Genomic DNA, 14,682 nt, shown 5'->3' with positions numbered 1-14,682 from the left:
CGTCTGACCCTTTGTGACCTCATTTGGGATTTTCTTTGGCAAAGATGGTAGACTGGTTTGCCGTCTCCTTCTCCAGCTCATACAGATGAAAAAACTGAGTCAAACAGGGTGAAGTGACTTACCCAGAGTCACATGGTTACTAAGTATCTGAAGGAAATATGAATTCCCAACTCCAGTCCCAGCTCTCTGTTCACTGTGCCACTTCACTGCCCCATTTTACAAATATCTTGATTTATTTTCACAAAAACTCTGGAGAAAATGCTATTATTCTTTTACAGACAAAGAAGCTGAGGCAAACAGAGGTTTTGTGACTTCCTTGAAGTCACCCAGCTTTGAAGTGTCTGAGTCAGCATTTGGATTCAGATCTCCCTGATTCCAGGACCAGTGCACTATCTACTGCACCTTCCAGGGATAGCTCAGAATACTGTGAGGCTCCTGGGAGCATATATTTAGAGATGAAAATGGCATTTAAGACAAGTTTGTCCAACCGCCACATTTTTCATATAGATCAAAGCTTGGGAAGATTAAGTGATTTGCTCAAATTCACAGTAGTAAATGACTGAGGTTATATTTTGAAGCCAGGATTTCTGACTATAGGATTAGTGTTTCTTCCATCAGTCTCTACTGACTCTCTCCTTAGACTCCATATCCAGAGCTCTGCTCATTCCACCATACTGCCTTTGGATTTTGATGTAACATTTCCAAAACTTTCCTGCACTCTTAAATACATTTTTTCTTATTCCTAGGGCACCCAACTCTTTCAATGGAAGGGGGCACCTTATGGTGCCACTCAGTACAAAAAAGTCCTAATTTTTAGAAATCATTTTAAAAGCCATTGTTTCCTAAGGGTGTCTCTTTTATAAGACAGGGTCCCATAACCCCAAGGTACAAAGTTGGGATGAGCAGAAGGCTCACCCCTGACAGGGAGAGATATCTTGTTCACACTGCTGTAGCTTGGAATTTCTCATATTTTGCTGATCTGGTCCACATTGTTCTCCCCAAGGGCACTGTTCCTCAGTGTATCAGATTTCATATATATATCATCAGGGTCTACACAGGTCATTTCATTCTGTTCATTAGTCCTTGAGCAGATTACTGGAAAACAGTGAATTATTGGGCAATGGGAATCTTTTCTATGGTTTTTCTTTTTTATTGAGTTCTGAATGTACAGTACAAGGCACTTTCATTCTGCAGGGATCCTTGTTCCACTCTTGTTCCATTTGCATTCTATAATTCTCCTGCTGGTAGCTTTAGAACACTTCACTTTTCCCAAAAATCCCCCCAAAGAAGTGATATCTCACTCATTGCCAATGATTGAGTTTGCATATCTTGTTCAAGTCATGCAGACAGCAAGACAGGTGGCTTCTGTGTTCAAACTGAGTTAGGTAGAGAAAGGGTTTCTCTGGGCAGTTGCTATTTTTATGTCATTAGTCTGCCTGGCAATCAGAAGCAGAGATCCCTTTTCCCACAATCTCTCTATTGTTACCCTTCCCATCGGCTTTTTTTGCCTCAAAGTCTACTCCTTGGTGAGTTCTACCGAAAAGACCTCTTAGAGAAACCACTGGTCTATTGCCAAAGAAGTTAATTGGGATATCATGGCAATGAGCTCTTTCCTTCAGGAGGGAAGGGCTAGACCTCTGACAAATGGACTGCATGCTTTCTTGTACCTGTAAGGTAGGGAAATCTAGATGGCACGTTAAATAGAGCACTGGGCCTAGAGTCAGGAAAATCCAGCCTATGTGACTCTGGATAAATCATTTCTTTGCCTCAGTTTCCTTCTCTGTATCCAGAGAAGGAAATGGCAAATCACTTCAGGTTCTTTGTCAAGAAAACCCCAAATGGGGTCATGAAGAGTTGGACACAACTAATCGATTAAGCAACAATCACAATAACCACTGTCTGGAAGGTAGTCAGAGGGGAAAATTTGAAATTGTGCTTTCTTCTTGCCACAATCTAATCCTAACAGTCTCAACTCCAGGTTTTATTGTTCAAAAGCACCATATTGCATTTTGTTGTTATTTCTGATTTTGAAACAGACACTTACTATCTCTAACCACTGGTCCTCTGGTTTCTTGTCTGTCCAGTCCTGGGAATTGTTTTGTTCTTCTCTTTGTAACTCTAGAGTCTAGTGTGGTACCTGACACATAGTAGATATTTAATAAATGTTTGCTGGAATCGAATAGAATTGTTTTACCCAAACCCTGGATTTTAGCCTTGTTGCCTCTTGTGCAATCAATTTCTCCAATATGGAGAATTTACAATATGTAAAGGGTTCCTTTGAATGGGTAGGCAGGTACCTTTAAAAGTGAAGGATTTTAACAGGGATGGGGAAGCCTGGGTTGAGAAAAGCAAGTGGCCCCGCTTCCTCAAGGACATATTCCCAATTAGCAAATGCCAATCGGGAAGCCATTGTCTAGATGAATAATTCATCATAGACAATCCATAAGTCAGATCAATTATACTTCACCATCCTGCTAAGTCTTCCTACCTATGCACCATTGAGTGGCTGCATAGATTCTATCTGATGTACCCCAAATGGGTTGTGAAGAGTTGGACGTGATTAAAATGACTGAATAGTAAATACTGGTGCATTTGAAGGTTCTAAGATTTTTGCAAAATGCCATTGCTTCATCAAACAATTTCCAAGTTGGAATTGCTTCGGGAAATAAAGATCTTTGGTTGTATAAGAGCTAGAAAAAGCCCTGAAAACTTTCCCTGCCATTTCCTCACAAATTTCAGAAATCCTTCAGGGTTGGGCCCATTCCCACAGATGAATGTCTGTTCTTTGAAATATCTGGAAAGCAAAGGACCTGAGTTCAATCACACCCCTGGCTGCTTATTATCTCTCTGACATTAGGCAAACACTTAACCTCGGTGGCACTCAGCTTCTTCATCTATAAAATAAAAGACCTGCACTTGATGGGCTCTGAGGTTCCTTCTATCTCTCTATGAAGAAGATCCTTCATATCTGGGTTCTCTTAGTTATTAGCTGTGTGACCTTGAGCAAATTCTTGGAGCTCTCTGCTTCTTCAATTTCTCTCTTTTTATCAGTTGAAATAATTTTATTTTTTTCTTTTTAAAAAGCTTTTTATTTTCAAGATATATGCATAGATAATTTTCAGCCTTCACCCTTGCAAAACTGTATGTTCCAAATGTGTTTCTCCCTCCCTTGCCCCCATCCCCTTCCTTAGACGGCGAGTAATCCAATATATGTTAAACATGTGCAATTCTTCTATACATAATTCCAAAATCACCAGATTGTACAAGAAAGATCAAATCAAAAAAGAAAAAAGTGAGAAAGAAAACAAAATTCAAGCAAGCAACAACAAAAAAATGAAAATACTACGTTGTGACCCACACTCAGTCCCCACAGTCCTCTCTCTGGGTACAGATGGCTCTCCCCATCACAACTCCATTGGAAGTAGTCTAAATCACCTCACTGTTGAAATGCTTCTTAAATTTCTTACTTGTGAACCAAGGGAACTTGGATAAGTGATCTCTATGTTCCCTCCTCTCTTTAAATATATGAGTTCAATCCAGTGAGTATTTATTAAGCTCCTACTATATGCCAGGAACTAGGGATACAGAAATAAAAGTGAAAAAAGTCCTTTGTGGTCCTGTCAGCTTGTTACATCCCTCCGTGTACATCCCTCTCTCAGATTATTTTCCATTCACCCTTATCTATCCTATCATCTAGGTGTGTACATAGTTGTTTAACATATCTCCTGTTTGAATGAGAATTCCTAAATGATAGAGACTTTTTTTTTTTTGCCTTTCTTTGCATCTCCATTGCTTAACAGAATGCTTACACATTGTAAGTTTTTAATAAATGCTTTTTTGATTGATTTGAAACACTCTCTGCCCTGAGTCAACATTCTTTCTTACCCATGCTCTGACAGCTCTTGGCTCACTCTCCTAATCCTCACTCTCATTGATAGATGGGGTCTTCAAAGTTTGGCTTGTTACTTGTCCCTTCAGGGGTCTGCCTGACTAATTGATATACCCATGATAATCAATAGAGAAAGTCACTTTCAAGCCTCCACTGGTGTGCTTCCTTTATTGATTATCATATGTGTATCAATTAGCCAGACAGATTTGCTTAATTTATACAAACTGCTATTTCCTAAGTAAGAACAGTTAATAAAAGATATTCCCCAAACTAAAAAACATGTTCTCCTAGGAATACACAGAGAATTGAATGGAAAGTAGGTATAATCTGTGAGAACCCATGAGGAGGTGTCAAAAGGTATTTAACAATTAGTTCTTTAAAAAAAAAAAAAAAAGTATTCCTGACACACTGTTAAGTACAATCTGCATCATAACATTTTCTTCATCACTTTCTTAAGTCTATAAATAATGATTATTATAAACTAACAATAAGTCAAGCTCATTTGCTACAAATCGGGGAAAATTTAACAAGTGGCTCCAGCACACTCCTGCCCTTAGGTATAAAGTATCTTGGCTTTTTGAGAAACCTGGGGCTGCTTTTCTTTTTTCCAGTGCATCTAGTTTTTCCTTGGAGCTAGATGCAGATATAACTATTCTGGGAATACCAAGAGGACACCTGCAATGGGTACCAAGTCTGACATGATAAAATTCACAAGATCCTCCTATAGCCAAGTGGGGAGGAGATAGAAGCATTTCTTCTCCCCCCTTTGCAAATTGATTTCCATTCTGAAACTTGTCTGCCATCTCTCCTCTAGACTTGCCTAACACTTGAGTGTTGAAGTTCTAAACTTGCTTCATGTTCTTTTATTTTTGACTCATAGAATGTGAATGAGTCCTTCAGCCAATCTCAGTACACTTTCTTAGTAGTGTAATTTGATTTTATCCAATGACTTTGACTCCTTCCCAATAGATTAAGGACTTTTCACACCTTGTTTAATGCTTTGGATTGAATGATTGATTCAATAAAGGTGTTCTCATCTGATTAAGGTAGTTACTTTGAGGGCTGTGAGATAATTGGTGATTGATTCATTCCACCCTATTCTAGCTCTTACTGCCATCCTAGATTTTAATGACTCTAAATGTCCAAAGTAGTTCTGCTTTCTGTGGATTCTAAAATTTCTGCTATAATGTTAGCTTATTTTTTCCAGTTTTTTATTCACAATTAAAGAGAGAAAATAATTAGAAACCCGCCTTGTTCTCTTCCTTTTGGGTATTCAAAGAATGGAAATCTAGTGTGATCAAAAACAGCATATTGAAAATAAAAGCTTTCTTCCCCCTTTTCCTCTTCTTTGCCCTCTTTTTCATCCTTTTTTTTCCTCCTCATTCTTACCTGTGCCATTTTCTTTATTTTCTCTTTAATATACTATAGAAACTGACTTGTCTTTTCCACTGATTTATAGTATTAAAATGGGTGCAGCCAGGTGGCTCAGTGTACAGAGTACCAGGCCTAGAGTCATGAAGACCATCTTCTTGAGTTCAAATGTGGCCTTAGACATTTACTAGCAGTGGGACCCTGGTCCAGTCACTTAACACTGCCTCAATCTCCTTATCTGTAAAATGAACTAGAGAAGGAATTGGCAAGTCTTTCTTTGCCAAGAAAATCTCAAATGGGGTCACGAAGGATCTGACAAAACTAAAAAATGAGGAAACAACTACAAGTTTTAAAATGGAGCTGTTCTCTGTCATTTAGGAATATTTGAAGCGTGTAGAGGTGAAATTTCCAGCCCTTTTTCTAGGAACCCAGTTACTTCTGGGAGAAGACACATAATGGTGCTATATGCATTTTCAAAAGGAGTCCCATTTTTAAAGAGTTAGTTCTTTTTGCCCCAACTGGCCCCCATCTCCTGTCCTTATCTATGAGTATCCCTTTCCTCTGGTGTTTAAAAGGTTCTTGATTCTTCCCAATAAGTGTTAATAAACGTGATGTAATGAAAAGAACCTGGGACTGGGAGCAGGATGACAATGAGAAAGAATCTGGCTCTGGATTTGAGGACCTGGGTTCTGTTCCTGGAGCCCTATCCCTTCTGACCCAGGACCAAATCACTCTCTCTGGATCTCAATTTTCTTATCTGTAAAATGGAGGTGAGAATAGCTCAGAGGTTTGTTTTGAGGCTTAAGTGAAATAAGCTATATAAAGTGCAAATTTTAAAACACCCTAGAAATGGCAGTTGTAATAATAAACAACTACTTCCACCACCCTCACCACCATCACTGCTATTCTTGATGTTGTCTTTTGTCCGTCATTTTCAGAGGACCAATGACATCACAAGTGGTGTGTTGACTCTAATTCCCTGTGTGAACTGAATTAAACAAAGCAGAATTACACAAAGTCTTCATTCTTTCAGTCATAGATCTATTACTACTGCTACTACTATTGTGTGATGACCGTGTATTTTAAAATCAGCTGGAGTCAGGAATTCAGGTTAAGGGAAAATCCTTGATATTTATTCTTTGCGGAGGTGAAGGGGAAATGGCCATACAAAGTGAGAGCAGTCCTGACACAAACCCCGCCAGCAGTGCTTCTGGCTCTCACACCCCACCCACCAAATCCTCTACATCATCTCCTATACAACACATCAAACTTGCACAGAGAGTGGGCGGGGCCATTCTTTCTCCAAGCATATATTAATAGAGTATCGTCCAATTGCTAATCGGCCTCAAGTGCTTGGGACCTCAGTGCCATGAAAACTTCAAGAATTTCAGCCCATTACACTACTGCTATTACTATATATTGCGGCAAAGTGGCTAGCGATATCCCTTGGCAACTTCCATGTCTGACCAAGCGCTCAGCGTCCCACGGTGCCAGCTTCTGCCACCTTTTTGGCCACTGGAACAAATTGTTCTCACCTGCCCCCGGGGGGAAAAGTCTGGGGGAAAGTCTTCTCAGGATTGGCTGAGACACTGCCCTCATTCACACCTTCAGCCTGATCTAGCCTGTTTGCTGAGATGTGGCTGCTGCACACACACAGGTGAGATTTAAGTGCCAGGTAGACCTCACAGGAGGGTGAGTGGCCCTGAGAAGGGCTTGGCAAGCCCTTATATCCGAGGGGTTAGTCCTACCAGAACACCCCATCCATCCCTATTACTACTATTGCTGCTGTCATTGCAACTATTATTACTATTGCTGCTGACACTGCCACTAGTAATAGTACTACTACTACTGCTGCTGCTGCTGCTGCTGCTACTACTACTACTACTATTACTGCTACTGCTATTACTATAGTACTTGTACTACTGCTACTATTGCTACTGCTATTACTAGAGTACTAGTATTACTATTTATTACTAGAGTACTAGTACTACTATTACTACTACTGTTACTGCTTTTACTATAGTACTAGTACTACTGCTACCGCTATTACTGTAGTACTACTATTACTACCACTGTTACTGCTGTTATTGCTACTGCTATTACTATAGTACTACTACTACTGTTACTGCTGTTATTGTTACTAGTATTACTCTAGTACTAGTACTACTACTATTACTAGTACTAGTACTACTACTTCTTACTGCTACTACTGCTAATGCTATTACTACTGCTGCTATTCCTGTACTGCAGAAACTACTACTATTACTACTTTTGCAGCTGCTATTACTGCTGCTGCTACTAACACTATTACTACTATTACTGTTACTACTTCTGCTGCTACTGCTACTACTATTACTAGTGCTGCTGCTTCTATTGCTGTCACTGTTGCTGCTGCTATTGCTGCTGCTGATACTAGTACTACTACTACTATTACTAGTACTACTACTACTACTACCACCACTACTACTACTACTAATGTAACAAGCTTTTTCAGTTGTTATTCAGGTAAATCCTCACAGTCCAGCTGTTATGTTGAGCCCCCTGTCTTTCCAAATAACACATTACAAACACTTATTTTAATAAAGTCTCCATAAAGCATGAAGGTGACAATGAAATGATTTCCCTTCTTTCCCCCTTTCCATATTTTTCAGGCAGTGAAAATATTGATTTTTTTTTTTTTTTTTTTTTTTTTGCTTACAGATACTGAAAATATTCTACAAAGGTAGCCTTACTCTTTCAGTTTTCTCTCAAGGTGGGAAAGGTAGAGCTAGAGAAAGGGCATCATTTTGCCTGAATGGCAAAGGCTCCATCTCAGCACCTAATTCCTGTTGCCATGGCTCTGTTGACTCGCTAGCTGCTCTTTCTCGACAGTTGGAAAATGCTGCCCAATTAGTTATTCTGAACAGTCAGGTTACCTTGACAATGGTGGGGAAAGTAGATTTTAAGTTCAAAGGCAATGGTCCTAACATAAGGAAGAAGATAAAAAGTGTTCCTCTAAAAATGAGCAGTCAGCCCATTTGGCTCTCCTTAATGACCCCAAGTGGCTGCAGTTCTAGGGAACAATGGAGAACAATGTGGGGAACAGTGTGGCTTGAGTTTTTGCGCTCTCTTCAGATTGTGTGGCAGTAGTGATTTTCTTCCTCCTGGGATTCTAGGTCACTATTCCATAACTAGCATACTCTCTCTCTCTCTCTCTCTCTCTCTCTCTCTCTCTCTCTCTCTCTCTCTGTGTGTGTGTGTGTGTGTGTGTGTGTGTGTGTGTGTACAGCACAAAATGACCCTCAAATCAAAATATTAAGACCATTTCAATTGAGGGGAGATCAAATCTCCAGGATACAGCAAAAAGCCCAAATTGACGGGTACAAAAACACCTGTTAAAATAGTTTCCTGTTTTAATTGAATTGTCTTTTCAGATGGATAATAAACTATTATTTCTATACATCTGAAGATGTAGAATTGATTTCAGCATCCTCTACATATTATCACCCTGGGGTAGAGTCCTACTTACCAGCTCTGCTCTGGGTCTCAACTTTCTCCACTTGTTGGCAAGACTGAGGGGGATGCTTTAGAGAAAAAAGAGATTGGAGACTGGTAGAAGTGGGACTTACAGTTCAATGCTGTGCCAGTCATAGCTCAAACCTATTCTGCCTTGAACTCAGTCTCTCACACATGTGAGTCTGCCCTCTGATTTAATGTCCTTTCATTTCACCTTGTCCTGGTCTCCTACAATTCTGCTGATTGAAGGTTTTGCTTTAGACCAATGCTCCCTGGAGCTGTAGGAAGCATCTCATAGTTATTACATATGTGAGGCAAGATTTGGATACAGCTTTCTACTGACTTCAAGCCAAATCCTTTACCTTTTGGGGTCTAAATCTGTGATTTAATTGGTATAGAGAGAACTCCCATAGTGGCAGTCAATTCCTTCTACCTATGCAGGTTGCTTCTTGTTCTAAGAAGTGTTAGAGATCTGCCTGGGAGAAAGAGGAAATGGGGACTAGGCTTGGGTGACTCACTTAGGATCACACAGCTAGTGTGTGTCAAAGAGAGTCCCACTTGAATCCAGATCTAGAATCCAAAGCCAATCTAATAATAATGATAATAGCTCATGTTAATATAGTATCTACTCTGCCAGGCACTGTGCTAAGTGCTTTGCAGTTATTATCTCATGTGATCCTTAAACAATCCTGGGAGGAAAGTGCTATTATTATCCCCTCTTTACAGATGAGGAAATGGAGGCAAACAATTTCGGTCACAGAGCTGCAATCTGAAGCCAGTTCAAACTCGGGTCTTCGCGACTTCGGACTCGGTGCTCTATTCAAAGGGCCATTTAGCTTTCATTCTTTGCCTCCATGCTGTTTCTCTCCAGTTCATTTACCATCACTCTATGCTTTGGAGAGATTCAGGGTGTGAATATGGGTGTAAATTTAAGGGAAAAAAGTTATATCCAGATTGGGTTTGGAGAACATTCAAGGTAAATTATGTTGTAAGAGGAATAATTTTATTCCTTGGACTTATGGCAATTTATCAAAATGACTCGGGTTCATCGTAGCTGGTATAAATCATCCCAGCCTAAGAAATAACCGCTTGGTAAATAAATACACCAGGCAACCTCTTGCATGTTAATTCAGTATAGCTCAAGACTTCTTGAGACTATAGTTCTTGGAGGGATCTTATGGATGGGGTGCTCTTTGCACTGAGCCACTTGCAGCCTCTCTGTGCCTTCCCATCCTGTGGAAGTGATTCTTGTCCATGGTAACTTCAGCCTTACCCAGCAAGTCTCAGCAGCTCAGTGGCTGTTCTCTTCACAAATCCTGAGGGTAGAATTCTGATCTTTTCTAGCTATATACTCCTCTGCAAATCTTCATTCTGGGACTTGTGGTCTCTTCATATGCCTGGAAATAACTGGTCTTTGGGACTAATCTGAAATTTTTGTTTCTCATGGGATCATGTGGATACATTTGATAGAAGTTGATAGAAGGGGAATGGAGCAATAGTTGGTTCTTCTTACAAACAACCCTATGATCTGTTATCTATATAATTTTTTTTTTAATGGAGAGAGTCCATCAAAATGTATAGAGAGCTGAGCTGGGAATAAGAAAGACCTGGGTTCAAATCTTGTCTCTGGCACTTTATGAGATAAGTGACTTTGGTGGCACAAGGTTCAGGGTGACTTGAGTTTAAGCCTACCTTAAATACTTCTAGCTGGACAGCCCTTCATAGGTCATCTAGCTTTTCTGTGCCTCAATTTCCTTAGCTGTAAAAGAAGAGATAATAATAGCACCCATCTTCCAGGGGGTATTGTGAGAATCAAATAGGATAACATGTAAAACATTTTGCAAACTTTAAAACACTATCTAAATACCATTTTTCTCCTTTTTCTTCTTTTTTCCCTTTTTTTCCTCTTTTCCTTTCTCCTTTTCTTCCTCCTCCTCATTGTCTTCCTTCTTCTTCCTCCTCCTCTCCCCCTAAAAACTAAGCATTATCCTAACTGGGGACTCAGATCAGTCATACCTAAACTCAGATTTTTGCTTAAAATGAACTCCCTAAGGCTGACGAGAATGGTACCAGGTGAACCTTAGAGGCATTTTATATTTCAATCATCTCCTTGTTCTCAAACTTCAAACAAATCCATTTTCATAACAGGTTGTTTCAGAATTAAGGAGAGTCGTACCTGGGATTTGTTACCATTGCCTAGAAATTTAAACTTTTTCTTGCATCTCCATCTCTGGACTGTTAGGTGGACCTCTTTTGATTGACCACTTCTCTCACTGAGGAGGCTCTGTAGCAGACCAGGGCTTGAGATGGTTTACCACCATGTCAACCATGGGTTCTATGGAACCTCACAGTCTCCAGGAATCCCTCTTCTATTGAGACATTCTCCATGAAAAGGACTAACCCTGTTTTGGGGTGAATTTATACTCATCCTTCACCTCAACTCTGCCCTATTTTATACCTCAATTGAACTGGTTCATCAGAAGATTATTGAGCAAATTTATCATTTCGGTTGCAACTTTCAAAATTCTTACTAGGTACATGAGACAGCCTTTGGCATTTTCCTCTCCAGAGATAAATATGCCTTTTCTGTTTTTGATCAATATGCCTGACAGGATCTCCGCTTCTGTGTATCATTTTCTCCCACAACTAAATATACATATTCTCCTGATTAAAGGAGAATGATTATGTTTTGTGTAGCTTAATTTTTCTTTCTTGGTGCATAGTAGCCTGGCTCCTAGCCCATTTCTAATTAATGTGAAAAGATTTTTTTGAGCATAAAAAGGAATTTAATATTTAAAGGCTCTGTATTTATCTCCTCTCTTGGCAAAAGATTTTCCTTTTCATCTCAACCACCATTGTGATTGCTCCTGCCAAGATCCGCTGTTGGTAGGGTGATAGCATGTGTCAATTCATTACCACCACAAATCAGAAAATGAAATACTGAAGATGTACAACTGAGGGTAAAGCTCAGCTGCCCAGGAGGGTAGCCAGCTTTCATTTTCAACTTGACCCAAGGCTGCTTTGTAACTTGACGTGAGGAGACCAGAAGTAGTGATAGAGGTGACACTAAATGGCTTAATCAATCAGCATTTATGAAGCGGCTGATCCAGTTGCCAAGAACACAAACCTGTGACTTCATTGGCATAAGGAACTCCCTGTGTGGAAAGACTCACTCCCAATCCAAGACAGCAATTCCTCTCTTACATATTGTTGGAGTAAGTTGACTGGGGCTTTACCCTAACCCTAAGTCCTGGAAGTTAGATGAGTTGGCCATGTGTCACTGGTTGTGTGACTCATGAGTAAATTACTTAAATCCCTCTTAATGATCTCTCCTTGAGATATATAACACTCACTTGCCTTAATAGTAAAAGGAAAAACAATACTTGACCTCAGTCTTCCTGTTGCCAAGATTAATTCTTTATGGACTGTACCATGCTATAATATAATGTTTAATAGTTACTTGATTATGGAAACATCATGTCTCTCTCTGTCTGCCCACAGACTGTAAGCATCATGAGGGTAGGGAATGTGTCTCATCTAAATTATTCATCTCCCCTGATATTTAACACAGAGATGAGTCAATGCTCTTATATATAGTCTTCCAGACTATAGAAAAGCTGACTTTTTGTTTGTTTCATACACCCAAGAATTCATTGGTTAGGTTAGGTCCAATGGTTTCTCCCCTTTCTTCTTCCCATTTCCTCCCTCCACTCCTATCCTTCCTGTCTTTCTTTTTTCCAGCATCTCCTCCACCTGCACTCTAGGCATATTAACCAATATATTTAGAGAGTCAGTTTTGTTAAATTACCCACCAATAACTGAACTTATTGATGCTTATGTCAGATTTATCTGTTCACCGATTGCCTCTCCCATAAACAATTTGAAAGGCCACCCATGTATTCAAGGCACCATGACTTGAGAAACAGATACATAAGAGAGAAATAGAACAAAGTTCCTGCCCTCCATTAGCTTTAATTCTACTGAAAGACTACAATGTGTAAATTAATAATTAGACAGTCATATAGGAGGGAAATATTATTAACAATTGTAATGACCATGAAAAACTTTTCCTTTCATAATCTATGCAAGAGCAGTGAAGTGGGATTCAAGGACACTGCTCTCTTTGATTTAGTTAATTTTCTGCAAGTGCTAGGGGAAGTCAGAGGCAGAAGAAATTGCTTCCAATGGCCAGAATTAGAGCTGACATTTCTGTTGTCTCTTAAAGGGAGGGAATGACAGCAGCAGTATGGAGTAGGGCTGCGGGGGATTATTTGGGGGGAGTAGCTAACAAAATGAAATAGTAAATAGCTGTAAATGACAGGTACATTAGGTAAGGAAGGACTGTATAGTTTTCATCATAATCTTTGTAATCTTTGATGCAGTCTGACCAAGCAGGGTAAGAGAAAACAGAAGGATATCCATTGTCCAAAGTCAGCATGACGTAAGAGAACATAGGAGCTCAAGTATATTAAGGATGTAGCCCTCAATGAGGAGGATGCATCTTAAGGCAGAAGGACCAACAATCAGAATATATAATATTCCTCTCGTCAGATGAGGACATTGGCGGATGTGCAGAAAAGAGAAAGACTTTGTATAAAGGTTAATGAAAATGAAAATGAATGTTTTTCTGGATCCAAGTGCACAGATCCCCTGAAATCTATTCATCGATCAGTTGGGCACCTCTTGATCCTGGTTAAGAACTTCAGTTTTAGGAGAGACGCATAGTTTTTCCCTTCAAAGCAAGTCAGTCAGCCAGTCAACAAGCATTTATTTAGCACTTACTATGTGCCAGGGACTGTGATAAGTTTTGAAGGTACAAGGAAAAGCAAAAACAGCCCTTTCCCTTAAGGAGCTTACATTCCAATGAGGGAGACAGTATATAAATCATTAACTAAATATTCTTTTTTTTTTTTTTTTTTTTTTGCTGAAAAGTATCATATGAATGAATTTTAATAGTCAAAATACATGCACCAAATGGCATAACATCTAAATATTTACAGGAAAAGGTAAACAATTGATAGGGAGCAAAGTTAGTAATCTCAATGTACCTCCTTTTAGAATAAAACATATCTATTCTTCCCCACCAAATAATCAAGGAAATTAATTACCTATCTAGAACTCTAGAAAAGTTAAATATGATGGGTTATTTAGATAATGCTTTGACATTTACAAAACATTTTATATGTGATGTCCCATTTGATCCTCACAAGAATCTCTAGGAATAAATGTTATTATTATTTTTTTAAATTTAATAGTCTTTTATTTACAAGTTATATGTATGGGTAACTTTACAGCATTAACAATTGCCAAACCTCTTCTTCCAATTTTTCACCTCTTACCTCCACCCCCTCCCCCAGATGGCAGGATGATCAGTAGATCATTAACTACATATTCAATATATAGAGAGTCAATCTGAAAGGGAACGGAATTAGCAGGGTGGAAGCAGAGGGGAAATCCAACCTGTCAAAAGTAGATTTAAAGGGCAGCTAGGTGGCCCAGTGGATAGAGCACCAGCCATGAAATCAGGAGGACCTGAGTTCAAATCTGGTCTCAGATACTTAACACTTCCTAGCTATGTGACCCTGGGCAATTGTCTCAGCAAAAATTAAAAAAAAAATTTTTTTTTAAAGTGGATTTGAGTTGAGGAAGCGTTTGCTTGGGGTTTGCATCATGCTCATTAGTACATTCAGGTATGTTACCTCATTGGATCCTCTTTAAAAATAGATCAGGCAAGTATTATTACTGCCAGTTGATAAACTGGGAAATCCTTTTTGAGAAGTGAAGTGACTGGCTTATGGTTATGTGGTGATTAGAGTGAGGCAGGGTCAAGACTTAAAAGTTTGGGCTTGAGATGCTTAAGTGTATCCCCTCATTAATCATTCATGTCTTTCTTTCTTTAACCAATGCATTATCAATACAGTTCAGCC

The 14,682-nt window shown here is 39.3% G+C and overlaps 1 protein-coding gene across 9 annotated transcripts in view; it reads left to right on the top strand.

The window, feature by feature from the left end:
- Nucleotides 1-14,682, top strand: part of TNIK (TRAF2 and NCK interacting kinase) — a 401,978-nt gene that overhangs the window by 73,571 nt on the left and 313,725 nt on the right. The window lies entirely within an intron of this gene.

This window comes from Sarcophilus harrisii, chromosome 3 (assembly GCF_902635505.1).
Source record: "Sarcophilus harrisii chromosome 3, mSarHar1.11, whole genome shotgun sequence".
In the NCBI taxonomy this organism is placed as follows: domain Eukaryota; kingdom Metazoa; phylum Chordata; class Mammalia; order Dasyuromorphia; family Dasyuridae; genus Sarcophilus; species Sarcophilus harrisii.
The sequence above is the reverse complement of the archived record's forward strand: the minus strand, read 5'-3'. Positions and strand labels throughout refer to the sequence as shown.